Source organism: Astatotilapia calliptera, chromosome 23 (genome assembly GCF_964374335.1).
Source record: "Astatotilapia calliptera chromosome 23, fAstCal68.1, whole genome shotgun sequence".
NCBI classification, from domain to species: domain Eukaryota; kingdom Metazoa; phylum Chordata; class Actinopteri; order Cichliformes; family Cichlidae; genus Astatotilapia; species Astatotilapia calliptera.
The window spans coordinates 46,472,953-46,485,385 of record NC_137443.1 but is presented as its reverse complement, the minus strand read 5'-3'; the positions used below and the strand labels follow the sequence as shown (position 1 = coordinate 46,485,385).

The following is a 12,433-nucleotide window of genomic DNA, read 5'->3' as shown; positions in this document are numbered from 1 at the left end:
TCAGCGATATTTCAATGAAATATACTTAATTCTTCAGTGGTAAAACCAAACCAAAGACACTGAAACTAAGCCCCTAAATAAGCAGAAACAACAGAAATCTGTGCAAAAAAAACGGTGAGTAACACTGTGCAGGTATGTACAACATGCAGTATAAGCAGCATGCATTTGGTTCAGCAGCAGGTACTGTGACTGTTTAGTGCAGACACTATGTGAGCGATTTAAGTGCTCATAAAAGGGAACGCCTGTGGAAAGAAACTTGCTTTTTAGCGCCTCCCAGAGGTGGAAGAGTTGGAACAAGTTGTGTACAGGGTGAGATGGATCTGGAGTGATAATGTCTGCTTATTTGATGAGTAGACAATATCTGTTCATCAAATGAGTCAGGACTTGAGTCAGGACACGACAATATCAAGCCCTGACTGTTCTTTTTAGTCTGTTCTTTCCCCATTTTGTGGCTGGTACGCACCACACAGTGATGGATGTGCAGAGAACAGACTGGATTATTGCAGATTGGAATTCAGAGGCAAGCTGGACTTTCTCAGCTGGGACAGTGCACCACAGGGGTTGTTCAACATTACATCTGTTTGCAAACTCATGGCCTTCCTTGATGAGTCCAATGACCATCATTTGCAGATATCACAGTTTCACCAGATGGGTCTTGTGAGGTTTAGTTATTTTTGTACAGGGAGAAGAACAAAGGGGAGAGGGCGCATCTTTGCTGATTCTACAGGTTCTGGATGTGATTCTCTCCAGCTTTTGGATCTGTCAGAAAGTTTGTAGTTCACAGACAATTTGGAGTGCAGGACTATTGCTACTAATGAACACCGAGCTGAAGTCCACAAACAGGACGCTAACATATGTCCCTGGGCAGTTGGGATGTTGGTGGATGTAAGCCAGTCCTATTTTTAAAGCATCATCCACTGACCTAGGTTTAGATTATATGCAAATTTGGTCACCAAGAGCAAATTTGGTCTCTGTTTAAGACCATATATTACTCACTATAGTTGTAGTTATGGTTTAATGTGGTGAAAATGTCAGATTCACTGAATAAAGTCTAAGAATCTACAGGGTGGGCCATTTATATGGATACACCGTAATAACATGGGAATGGTTGGTGATATTAAAGTCCTGTTTGTGGCACATTAGTATATGTGAGGGGGCAAACTCCTCAAGATGGGTGGTGACCATGGTGGCCATTTAGAAGTCGGCCATCTTGGATACAACTTTTGTTTTTGCAATAGGAAGAGGGCCATGTGACACATCAAACTTATTGGTAATGTCACAAGAAAAACAATGGTGTGCTTGGTTTCAATGTAACTTTATTCTTTCATGAGTTATTTACAAGTTTCTGACCACTTATAAAATGTGTTCAATGTGCTGCCCATTGTGTTGGATTGTCAGTGCAACCTTCTTCTCCCACTCTTCACACACTGATAGCAACACCGCAGGAGAAATGCCAGCACAGGCATCCAGTATCCGTAGTTTCAGGTGCTGCACATCTCGTATCTTCACACCATAGGCAATTGCCTTCAGATGACCCCAAAGATAAAAGTCTAAGGTGGTCAGATCGGGAGACCTTGGGGGCCATTCAACTGGCCCACGACGACCAATCTACTTTCCAGGAAACTGTTCATCTAGGAATGCTCGGCCCTGCACCCATAATGTGGTGGTGCACCATCTTGCAGGAAACACTCAGGGAACGTGCCAGCTTCAGTGCATAAAGAGGGAAACACATCATCATGTAGCCATTTCAAATATCCAGAGGCCTTGAGGTTTCCATTGATGAAGAATGGACCCACTATCGTTGTGCCCCATATACCACACCAAACCATCACTTTTGTTGTTCCAACAGTCTTGGAGGGATCCATCCACTGTGGGTTAGTGTCAGACCAATAGCGGTGGTTTTGTTTGTTAACACCATTCACATCCAATTTTTGTTTTGCCCATCCTGCAAATTCTGTGCGCCGATCTGGGTCATCCTCGTTGAGATGCTGCAGCAGCTGGAGTTTGTAAGGGTGACATTTGTGAGTAGCTAATATCCGCCAAAGGGATGTTGGACTAATGCCACTCTCCAGTGACATGCGGCGAGTGCTACGCTGTGGGCTCTTGCTGAATGAAGCTAGGACAGCCACTGATGTTTCTTCATTAGTGACAGTTTTCTTGCGTCCACATTTTGGCAAATCCAACACTGAACCAGTTTCACGAAACTTAGCAAGCAGTTTGCTGACTGTAGCATGGGAGATGGGTGGTCTCGTAGGGTGTCTTGCATTGAAATCTGCTGCAATGATGCGTTAACCTCTTCGACATGTCAATGGCTGTGAACAAAGAGAAACTTGTAAATAACACATGAAAGAATAAAGTTACGTTGAAACCAAGCACACCATTGTGTTTCTTGTGACATTACCAATAAGTTTGATGTGTCACATGGCCCTCTTCCTATTGCAAAAACAAAAGTTGTATCCAAGATGGCCGACTTCTAAATGGCCACCATGGTCACCACCCACCTTGAGGAGTTTGCCCCCTCACATATACTAATGTGCCACAAACAGGACTTTAATATCACCAACCATTCCTGTGTTATTACGGTGTATCCATATAAATGGCCCACTCTATACTGATGCTGAACTGGTAAGGTCAAAGACTTTAGATGCTCTCAGAGGAAACTTTAGACCAAGCTACTTGTGTGTCACTGTCTCTCAAATTGAAAAAGAGTCACATTCTTTGGAAAGAAGGTTTGAAATTAGCTTTTAGAATATCAGAGTGTTTTCCTCCTTTTAAAAAAACCTCTCCCAAAATTTATCATGATGTGAATCAAGGGCAGAACCCCACTTCTTCAGAAAAGTAGAAAGACGCAGGCGTCGGCTAGTTTTAAATGTTTAATATAGAAAAATTTGAAGAACCTTGCCATCAGTTCAGTCAGATCGCCGTGAAAGTTGAATCTGTTGTGTCTTGTACTTTCTGTGAAGCTGTATCATTGACCTACAGAAAAAGGTGCTAGTTTGAGGTTTTGGCAGCAAAACCTTTGTTTGTACTTTCCGTTGTCTCTTAAGTAGAGCGCAGTGCACACAGTCTTAGATGGTTAATGCCCACTCAACCTTTTTGTCATATTTTTGTCCGAAGACATACAGTAATTCTGCTTTTGCCTCTGTGTGCCTCTGACTTTTAGTGAATTGTTTTCACATGCTTGCTTGCAGTTGTCTTAATATGGCACAAGTAAGCAGTCCTGTCAAAGCACTTCCTTTTTAGAGATGCAACTAATTTCAGGTCCCTAGAGAACAGCACAGATGGGCGTTACTGTCCTCCTCTATATGTCCTCTCCTCTCTCACTATAAGACGTAGTACGCTAAAACCTGCTGTACTAGTTAATTCTAAACCAATATGGGTGTATGGATACGGCACTTTCTCCTACTTCTGCCAGTATTGGTTTATTTTAGCAGTGAAGGTAATGAGGTTTTTCCTCTATTTTCATCTCTTTTATTCAGATGACATCATTTTCTGTCATTTCAGCAGCAGCAGTTGCTAACCCACGCTGTAGTTCATGCTTATTGTAATGTTTTGCAGAGACTATTGTGAAGACTATTGAGAGAGAACCAGATGTTACTCAAATTTGCTCCGGGGAAACGCCGAACAATATCACGCAGACAGTGTGTAAGATCGGCACTGAGCGGAGCAGGACAGGAGAGTGTCGTCTTCTGTATCCAGATGGACCAGAGGTGTTAAACAAATGTGACTCCAGGTTCAAACTTATGAAAGAAAATCAGACTGTGTTCCTCCATCTGACGAATTTAACAGGAGATGACAGTGGAAGCTACACCTGTGAGTGTGTACACAACAGAGGAACATATGCGCTCCAACTCAATGTAACCGTGGAAGGTAAAGTGTGGATTTATTAAATGCCTTTTAATCCAGACTTAATGTATTCCTGTGGGTACTGGTACTACATGTGTGGGTGTACAAAACATAGAGGGCTCTCATGGAAGGTGAACACAGGTTAACATTATGCTTAATGTGTTGCACCTCTTTTTCATTATTAATCTTTTGATTTGAGCTGTTCTCTCACACATGGTTTGATGTTTTTTTTCAGGCGAGGAAGAGTCGACCGGTTCAACAAAAATATTAACTTTAATCTCGTCTGGACTCCTTGGTGCAGTAGGGGCCATCATTATAACCGGATTAATTCTGGCATTTACCTGCTGGAAGAAAACTCAACACAGGTAACAGACTTCAAATTTATTTATGTGTTACTGCAATAGCTTAATTTGAATATTAACCTTTTTGTTTTTAATTTTAAAATTTTCTGGAGCAAGTTACTCTTCTAAACCTTGATTTTCATGCATGTGCATGTTTCACGTTTCACGTTTAACACTATCCTCTGTTATTATCTAAAGCTACTCAGTACCAGTAACACCTGGACTATCTGTGCATGAAAGTCCCGGCTCTTTGGTGAGTAATGTATTTAAAGTCTAGTTTGGGTTAAGGAAGACAATAAAGTTTTAGATTTTGACTTCAGCTGATGCTTCTTTGAGTGGCACAATGAGCATTAGAAAATGATCAAGTTATAATTAACCGATTAACACACCGTGAGTGAAAAGTAGAAAGAAGCCTGTGTGTGAGCGTACTCTGACACAAAAGCAGTCGTGCCATGTACTATATACATTTTCTGTCCATTTAAAGTTTGTTTTCCTATAACCAGGGAATATATGCAACACATAAGGGACAACTATGCAGACTGCAATAACTTTTTCTCAACATAATTAAGATTAGTTAATTATTTACATTAAGTAATGTGTGCAAAGTGGCATTTTGTTTTTAAAATGCAATTATTATAATTGTGTTTTGGGTGGAAAAGCGACTTCCAGATTCTCCCCACACTGCTCCATTATTATTTCTATTTTTTAATTTTATTTGTTTTTTCTCTTTTTCAGTGTATTTGTTTTTATTCTTCTTTGAAAACAATAAAAAATTAAACATACTTCAGTACAACGAAGTACGTTGGGATACCTCCAATTATGGTAGCTCCTAGTCCCAGTGACTGATATATAAAGAGGCCCCCAGGGTATGGGGGGTGTTTTTGGTGGTGCTCATCCTTTGAGCTGGCTGACTGCTGTCCAAAAAATAGTGATGGTGTCAATTTTTGGAAATCTCTAACTGTTTTAGTTACACTTCATTCTCCTCTTGGCCCGTGCCACCGAAAGCTGCTCTTTTGTGTGTTATGAGCTGCTCCTTTCTTCTTCTTCTCAGATACTCCCAACAAATCCCTTCCTCTGTTGTTTACTAATATTGACATTTAATTTATTTGTTTTCCTTATTACTTATATATTTGTATAAATGTTCATGTATGTGTGCACATATGTACAGGTATATATTTACATGTTATATATGTATATATGTGGATAAACTTCGATGTCAGGTTAATGATTGTTATCACCGTGGATATTCCTTCTTTCTTATGTCATTTGATTTCATTTACATCTCTCCCCCCTTTCCTTATTCTATGTCCTTGTCTTGTTTTTGGTTTATTAAAAATAAGATTCAAAAGAATTTAAAAAAATCTTCTTACAGGATGAACATGACACAGAGAACCCCTACGCAAGCCTTCAGCAGCCGACAAATGACCTCTACCAAACTATCAGCCCGGTTCATCATCAACACAATTTCGGGAAAAACTTAACAAGAACCACAGAAAATTTCTGCTGTGATGATCAGGACAATGATCCAGACTACAGTGTCTATGAAAACATTCAAAGTTAAAGTCAATATAGTATCCAACACGGCCCCTCATAAACATCTGAGCATTTTCTATCACCACTATTCTCACCATTCACAAATATGTATATGTATGACGAGTGACCGGTAAGTTCAACACAATATTCTAGAGCAGCGGTCCCCAATCTTTTTTGCGCCACGGACAATATTTTCACGGACCGGCCTTTAAGGTGTCACGGATAAATACAACAAATCAAAACTAGTACCGGTACTGAAAAAAAGAAGATTTATTCATAACACACGTGAAAAGACCCAGGAAAACCGAGTTAACAATAAAAACGATAACAAAATAACGCTGAAAACCGATAAAAACCCTGAAAACCATACATTTCACACCTGAGCCTCAACTCTCGCGGCCCGGTACCAAACGACTCACGGACCGGTACCGGTCCGAGGCCCGGGGGTTGGGGACCCCTGCCTTAGAACAGCCGGTCCGTGAAAATATTGTCGGGCATAAACCGGTCCGTGGCGCAACAAAGGTTGGGGACCCCTGTTCTAGTGGAAAACGTCTTTAAACTGTGATCACATATTCTCTTTCTTACAATACAAAGACAACAAACTGAAATATAACTCGCTCCAGAAGCTGTTTCATGCCTTCAGTTCTGTATAATCATCTTCAGATCTGCCTCCCACAGACTCGTCACTGCCAGACTCCATGAATATAACAGAGAGTTAAGTCTGAGCATTCTGATCATGATTGTGCTGTGTTGGCTATAAATGACTGATATGTAATCACTATTGTAGAAGAAAATAAACCAAACGATTTTAATGTTTAAGTTTTGAAGGCATGCAAAATAATTTTAATCATGAAATCTTAATTTGATAAACGTTAAGTCATTGCATTGCACAGAGTGCATTTTTATCATGCACTTGTGTTTTAAGGGTGCTATATGAAAGTGACTTTGCAAAGAGCTGCATAGAGGATGCAGACTTCTATTTACAGATCAAATTTAGGCCTCTAGCTGAAAACCACCAGAGCAAACATGTCAGTTTTAGCACTTTACTTGACGCAGCAACATCTCACTTATTTTCTCATCAGATATGGTAAGACCCCTGGTCATTAAAAAGTTACTTTTTAATTTTTTTAGTTGCTCATAGTGAATTTGATGTTAGCAAATTAAAAAATGCACCACAAAGCATCACTCAACTGTTTTTCTGCAACACTGCATCAGATTTAAGGGAGTGAGGAGACCAGTCTCAATAGTTTTCGTTAGGTTTATCTAAGCACAAACCTTTGCTGGAACAAACGAGACAACCTACTGCAGCAGCTAAACAAGACACATGACCAAGCTCTTTGTGTAATCTCACGCATGAGCGAGGCTGACTGAGGTCAAGCGCTGTTCCTCCCACTTGAACCCCGTCAAACTCTCTGCTGGCTTCACCGTAGCGCTGCTTTTATTGTGGTTACATGAATATGTGACATCTTACACAGGCATGTGTGTGAGCAGAGTATACCTGTCTGTGTGTAAGTGTGGGTGTGTGTGTGGGTCACAATATGACCCTGTGAATGACTCCCCAGATAGCTGGCACCAGGAGTCTCCTGGGAGTCCTCCTTGCAGCAGTCCACCTAAACAAAGGACTCTTGTAACTGAACAGATACAGAGTATGTATTCCACCACACCATATGTCACAAGACAGGATGCGACCTTCCCATGGACTTAAGATGTATATGAGGTATGCCAGAACACCACAGGGAGTGAACGTCCTCCCATCTCATGGTGCACACAGAATCTTAGCAGACCTACTAAGGATGAGACATTCTATCAACATACAAACGATTATATATCTCTAAGCATAAATGATTATATGTTTTTAAGTACAAATGACAACCCTACATTATTACTGTCACAGTTTTAAACCTGAAATGTTTGCTCTTATTGTTTGAAAAAAAAAAAAAGGAGCAAAATTGTGTTAAATGTCAGAAAACTAGAATCCTGGCACTTTTAAAATTATTGGGAAAAACCCGACAATGCCACCCTGGGACATTCACTTGGAGAATATCTTGTTTGAAACTATGCTAATGACCAAGAATTCACTCAGGTCTGTTAAACCTCAGACAGAGACGCGGTTCAAGGTGTAAGAACAACAATTTATTGACAGCAATTTAAAATATGTCAAATTAAAAGAGCCGGTCACTGAATTGCATATGTGCTATAAATTCAGAGATGAGACTTAAGGGCGAATCGGATGCCCAGAAAATCACCAACTCACACCTGCAGCTCAAACCACGAGTGCATGAACAATTATGGCACACAAAACTCTGACCTTAAACTGTGAATGTTGCTACTGTCTACTTTTGGTGTCCAGTTTTGGTGAGGCTGCACAAACGGTAGCTTTAGTTTCCTATTCTGAGCTCATAGGAGTGGTACCCAGTGTGGGTTTCTGCTGTCGTGGCACATCTGCTACAAGGAGTTCAGAGAACTCTTCTGCATAGCTTGGTTGTATCAAGTGTTGCCTTCATCTCAGCCCCACACAATGTGGCCATTCTCCTCTCACCTCTGGCCTTTCTCCTTCAGACCATTTGTCTGTGAACCCCAGAGATGGTTTGTGTGAAAATCCCAGTAGATCAGCAGTTTGTGATGTACAAAGACCTCCAGCAACCATGCCATGTTCAAAATGCTTTTCTTCCTGATTCTGATGCTTGGTTTAAACTTCAGCAGGTTTCCTGTTCTTTGCATGCAACAGTTTTATCTTGCATTTAGGGATTCAGTGATAACTGTGTTCACTCTTCCTGAGGCTTGGAGTGGTACCTATTATACTGTACTTATAATAACTAACGGCCCTGATGTTATTTTGTTTTTTTCAATAGTCAATCAATGACCTCGTGAGCTGGCAGATATTTCATCTCCTGAGTTTTTAACACTATTAAAGTTTCCCACGTGTTTCTGAATGCGCTGAAATTTATTAAGTTTATGTTTTACTAAAACAGAAAACAATAACTACAAATAACTTTATAGTGATTTGCAAAATGCTGCATTCTGCTTCTATTTACATTTTACACAGCATCCCAACTTTCTTAGCAATAGGTTTATACTTTCTGTACCTTTTTCCAGTAAATGAGGTTTATCTTGTTAAAACGACAGTGAAAGTGAAAGGGATTACTTTCTGACAGTAGTGGGAACATATGACTGTGGACCTGGTGTTTAGTGATGTCACTTTTTGGCATCACTGCGCCAATCTGCTGTTTTGCTTTCTTTTTCAGTCTACAATTACTGCAGATGCTCTTCCTTTGTAAGAAAAGTCTCACCTAGATGTACGTCTGTGAGAAGTGGTCGTTTCAGGTTCACCAGTGTCGTGCTCTTTAATCCTCTGCACTGTTGGCACGTGTTACACTGTAGCGTAAAGACGTCTTGATGAGTGTGGTCAAAAGGTGAAAATGTAAATATTTTGTGGTGGGATTAAAATCATCGCAATAACTTCTGACACAGATTCATTTCACTGTTTGTATTTCATTGTCACTGATTGCAGAGAGTCTTGTGAAAAGATCGAGAGGAGAGCCGGTTATGACTCCATATGAAACTCAGAATGTTATTACGCTGATTGTCTGTAAAATCATGGGCAGGACTTTGTTAATGAATGTGACTCCAGGTTCACGGTGATGATGGGAAATGAGACTGTACTTCTCCACCTGACTGGTTTAACAGCAGAGGACAGTGGGAGATACACCTGCGAGTGCATAAAACCTGATGGAACATTTAATCTTCATCTTAATGTCCCCGTAAAAGGTAAAGCACTTTGTTCTTTGTTTAAATCGACCACACTGTGACTAAATTTATATTTGTTTAAATGAATGAATCTTTGTTTTAAATATGTCTGATATGATAACGCAGTGCATGATGTGTGTTTGATTTACAGATGATGTCAGTCAGAAAAGATTAAATCAGAAAGAATGACTAATCCCATTTATTTGATTGGTGTGGTGTTGTCGTCATCATAATAAGTGGAGTTATTCTGGGATTCATCTACCAAGTGAAAAGCCTATGGTGAGATAATCTTTGACTGTAATGGTATTAAAGCTCATTACACCATTTTGATTGACGTCTTCTCTTAAGGCGCTGTTTTATTGCGTTAACACACTACGGTTACATGGTTACGTGTATATTTATAAAGTATATATAATTATTTGTTGAATCGACTATTGCAGTTTCCCCACGCTTACCTCAGCCTATGACTTTTTAGCTTGGTTACTTGCACAAATAGGAAGTGGCTGTGAGTTGATTATGTATGTGTGACAACAAGCATTATATGCTATTTTTCAAGAACATGAACATGACCCAGATGACCCCTACACAAGCTTTCATCAGCCAGCAAATGATCTCCACCAAACACTCTCCTCTGACCAGCATCACACCCAGACACACTCAGCACAGAAACTGTCCCAAACCAAAAGCTCGGTTACTACGGACTGTTGTTTGCCACATCGTTAAAATATACTTTGGCAATGTCACAAATGCCATGGTACTGGGTCTATGACCCAGTGTTTTGTGTGTTTCAGTTCTATTCTTTGATTATGGTTATTTTCTCTGTTTCATGGTTTATTTTGAAGGGTCTAGTGTGTTTTTGTCATTGTGTTTAGGTTCACTCCCCCTGTGGCATCATTATGTTTATTCCAGTCAGCTGTTTCCCCATGTGTTCCCCCTGATCACCTCCTGTGTGTATTTAAATCTGTCTTCCTTTGTTCATTATTCAAAAACACCAGTTTGACAACAAATTTATTTCCATCTGCAGTATTGATTATGGGGAATGTCTCATGCTCCTGAAACACTGATCATTTAGCTGACCTCATTTCTTTAGGCATAGAATTTTGTAAAATGTTGTTAACCTAGACCCGATCGACTGAAATAATCCCAGCCCAAAACATTTCACCACACACTTATATGAACCAATATTCATAACACTGGGTGAAACTCGTAATGCAATCTAAATACAACAAAATGTTTGGAATATGACTCCTTTTTTTTCATGATCATCAATTGTGCACAGTTACTCACAGATCTCTCTGATTCTGTGTCTCTGTAAATGCTAGTTGGAAAAAATATTGAAGAATCAAGAAGTTTATTGTCATATACACCGGGGGAGGTCCTTGATGATGTTGTGTTCCCTTTTTATAAACAGGGTATTATAAGTGACCTGCAGTGATCAGAACCTCTTTTCTGACGCTTGCATTCGTGATCCTGTTCTTTCTGTAACTACCTAGTAGCTCGTGACCATATGTGAGGGCAGGGATGTAGATCAACCTCTACACCAAGAGCCTCACCTTTATACTCAGCACTCTCTTTACTACACAGACTGGTGCTTTGTCTGCATCACTCTAAAAGTGGACAGCAATTCAGACCTGGTGATGATTTTCATTCTCAGAGCTTCACACAGGATTGTGAATGTTGAATGTGAATTGTTGGCAATGTGGACCAAGTTCCTGCAATGGTTGTACTGAAATGAGCCAGACACCCCATCTCAAGGCAAACTTCATCCTCCCCAGATGCTCAGCTACTGCCTCAGTGACCTTACCCCCAGTGATGGGTGTGTCAGTTTTCCTTCCACTGCCTGACTACATCCTCTGTTCAAGTCAGCAACACCCCACCCCAAAGGTGCAGAACTTGGTCCAGTGTCCCCAGCCCCGGCCCATCCTCTGAAAGTTGTTGAAGTTCTGCTGGAGGTGGGAGTTAAAGGTCTCAGAGACCAGGGCCTCTGCCAGTGTGAGAGAGTGCACAAGGTCTGTCCAGCATGCTCTCCCGCCAGCTGACTCACTACCACGTGATCAGTTCAGTCCACCTGAATCTCTATGATGTAAAATGGGGTGAGCTGGTCTTGTATCTTCCTTGGGTTGATAATCATCTCCTTAGTCTTCTCAGCCTTTAAGGAGAGATAATTTTATTTGCACCAGGACACCAGCTGTGCCACCTCTACCCTGTAAGCTGTCAATAATAAGCCAGATGACGGTTGTGTAGTCAATTAACTTGATGGAGGTGTTTCTTTGGGCGAGGAGGTTGTATACGTACAGGAGTGGACTGAACACACAGCCTTGTGGATCCTTTGGATCCTTGTTCTCGGTGTCTTTGTGCCTGATGTCCTGGTACCAGCTATGGCTGCATAAAGTCTATCTATAAGGAAGTTCAGGAACTAGCAGCAGACGGATGGTGGTAGTCCAAGGCTAAAGAGCTTAATTTCCCAAGAGAAATTATGTGGAACAAAAACTCTCTGAATCCACATGATTGAGGGACCGATAATAAAACAGATGAAAGAACAAGTAAGAAAAAAAATAAGTAAGAAAAAAAGCTAAACTAGTAAAAGCAGCAGCGTGCTGGTTGGCACATGCACAAAGGTGGTGAATCGAAGTGAGCATGACAGGGCCATAGTCATTCAAACAGGTTATGCTGTTTTTTTCCAGAGAGAGGCACTGTGGTGGTGGGGTTCAAGCATGCAGGCACAAAATGACTGAGAAACCTATTACAGACATTGCCAGGGTAGCTGCTTTTGGGGGTGAATTCTCCTCATACCCTTGGATGCCTCAGTCAAAGTCAGTGTGTGAAGAGCTCCATGCTGCCTCGGCTAGTAGAATGTCTCTACGTTGGTTGGTGTTTAGGCAAGCAAGCGAAGCATTCAGCTCATCAAGTAGAGCATTGCGGTTGGCTGTGCCCCATCTGTTCCACTGCTGGAAATCAGTAACGTG

At 40.9% G+C, this 12,433-nt stretch overlaps 1 long non-coding RNA gene across 1 annotated transcript; it reads left to right on the top strand.

The window, feature by feature from the left end:
• Window positions 1-3,564: 3,564 nt before the first annotated feature.
• On the top strand, window positions 3,565-6,539 carry LOC145424558 (uncharacterized). The gene is made up of 4 exons (XR_013905633.1): window positions 3,565-3,870; window positions 4,082-4,211; window positions 4,386-4,440; window positions 5,560-6,539. It is a non-coding gene; the product is annotated as an uncharacterized LOC145424558 (long non-coding RNA).
• The last annotated feature ends 5,894 nt before the right edge of the window (window positions 6,540-12,433 follow it).